The 2507-nt window shown below is 34.0% G+C and overlaps 1 long non-coding RNA gene across 1 annotated transcript in view; it reads left to right on the forward strand.

Annotated features, from left to right (window-relative positions):
• Window positions 1–2507, forward strand: part of LOC115062960 — a 3575-nt gene extending 1068 nt beyond the window's left edge. Inside the window, exons 2-3 of the long non-coding RNA XR_003842857.1 lie at window positions 1851–1900; window positions 2433–2507. This is a non-coding gene — a long non-coding RNA (uncharacterized LOC115062960). The remainder of the gene's footprint in view (window positions 1–1850; window positions 1901–2432) is intronic.

The following is a 2507-nucleotide window of genomic DNA, read 5'->3' on the forward strand; positions in this document are numbered from 1 at the left end:
ACTTTGGCGCAGGCTAATGTGTCAGTAGACTTTCTGGAGATTGTAAGGAGATAGTGTACACTTTGAGTCTCGCAGATGCTCTCCTAGATGTTCCTGATTGTGGGTGAATANCTTACCCTACTATGGCAAGGACAAAAAAGTTTAAACATTAGCTTTTATTTGGCAAATTAGAACAAACTTATGGTCCCTTCTTGGATTGGAATTGAATAGCTTCGTGCCTGTGAAACTGCTTAATGAAGATGATTTTAGTTAAGACAAATAGAAAAGTTGATTTTTAAGTCAGGATGTGTTGTGAGAGGCAACTCTAAACTGGTGTGTGGTTTTTTTTGCTTGNCTGTCTCAGAATTTATGTATTTGTAGCCGAATTCTTATCCTCGGGGTATATAGCTCCTTTGGATTTGAAAAAGTTTAAGGATAGACAAGTTGAAAAGCAGCCAAGTCAGTTTCCCTAAGAGTCTTGGAATTTGGATGTGGACAAGTTTCAAGGAGCCATTTATAGTTTCGTTGAAGGTTGTAAATATTGACTTGTTGAAATCAAGCTTACAGGTTTCTTTTCGTTTGTTTTTTTGCTTTGTATTTCGTACTGCAACGATTTTAATAACAAATCTCAATAATTTTCAAATGTAGTGTGCACCATTACTTTTACTGATTAACTTTTAGTTTAAGCATTTAATCTGTAGACTGTCCCTACCTGTTTGTTAAAGACAGCTTTTCAAACTTGAAGATAAATTTTTATTTGCACACTAATAGTAGTTANAGGGATTAGTTTTTCAACTTTAAAAAGTTACTTGGTAAATATTGTTTGGTTGTCTGTGGAAGTGCTACTAGTATGTTTTCTTAAACAATATCAAGTTGAGGGTTTTCTTTTAAAATAATAGATATTGGCAATCCCAATATTCCATACTAGTAAGTCTTTATATTATTTACTTTTCTATATTATTATTAAGGATTTCATAATATAAGTGTGCAGGATGGTTTTTTTAAAAGTGTCTGTTGGCAGAGTTAAACTCACAGTTGATACAGTGTATGTTTTTGTATATGCCTGAGATAAATTTTAGTAGTCTTACTGACTCTTGTAACCNTATGAAATGAGAGGCCTTGAATATTTTAAGTTTTACTTTAGGGATGGTATAGAATTTTCCTTAATTATGTNGTAATGACATTTATTTCTGTATTAGTTGTATGCAGAACTAAAATTTGGATCCATATGGTAGCCCTTGGTTTAGATTTATTGTATAATGTTGATAGTTTTGGAACGTTGGTATTTTTATTCACTATAGCATTTTGAATTGTTGCTTTATTCAGTTTAGTATTATGTCTCAGAAGGGTGCAGAATGGCTTGTGAGTTGAATATAAGTATGAACTACGTGTTTGGATCACAGTTGGTAAAGTGATGTAAGGCTGTTAAAAATACTTGGTCTCAAAACTGATATTTTACTCATAAAATAGATTTTAAGTACATGTAGTACTTCAGTACATTACCATGTGATAAGCTAGGACTTTATTTAATAATAGAATTCANTGGGCTTTTAAATATTTATATACTCATGTATTGACCACTACACTCAAAATATCTAATAGTTCTATTCTTTCAAGCTAGTCCCAACCAAATAGTATAACTTTCATCACACTTTATTTTTTTCATTGTACCTCCCAGTTGTCTGTTCTGGTGTTATAGTTCCTTTTGCCAAAGTAATCAGTTTCCCTTTAGGACTAAAAAGACCATTTGTAATGGATGTAATTGTGATACCCTATTGTTTTACTTTAATAGGTAATTCTGGAATGGATATCAGCCATTGAGATTGATTGCAGAGTTCAAAGATTAATTATATTTCATTTTCTTTCCACAGTTAAGTTGCTTTAACAGCATAAGCAGGTCTCTGAGAAATAAAAGGCAAAGGTAAGACATCAGAGTGTAAGGCTTCCACAGAGGTGTGTCCTAATCAGATAGAGTAGTGGATCCTGTGCTCGTCATTCTGTTGTTTACATGGTGACCAGTTGATAAAGTGTTAGGCAGTTGAATATCGGGAGCAGAAATTGTATTCTGACCAGAGTCGGCTGTTCTGGATAGGTAAACTCTATTGTGGTTAGTGAAAGGCAGACTGGGTAGGAGTCAGTGCTTCTAAAGAGTCTGAAAGTAGTTTTGTCTTGTTGTGAAGTAGCATTTGGCAGTCTTCCAAAGGAAGATTTGATATTTTTGATGATCCCATTGAATAGGCTAGGTGATGTGAAAATGTTTAAGGCAGTTGGTTTATTTGTATGTTTACATAGGAGAACATGCATTTGTTTTAAGAATGAGATAAGATCAGGTTTTCTGTGGACTAGTATTTTGTTTTCCATTCACGAATGCCAAAGAAGGTAATTATTAAGCTAGTTTGTGCTGAGGTACTGCAAAATAAGACTTGCTATTATGTGTACCTTTTTGTCTGCAGGTCATTTTTGCTGTGGTTTGAGCTCAGCATGGCTGTAGTCATCCGTTTACTGGGGCTTCCTTTTATTGCGGGTCC

The sequence above is a fragment of the Mus pahari genome, chromosome 22, assembly GCF_900095145.1.
Source record: "Mus pahari chromosome 22, PAHARI_EIJ_v1.1, whole genome shotgun sequence".
NCBI lineage: Eukaryota > Metazoa > Chordata > Mammalia > Rodentia > Muridae > Mus > Mus pahari.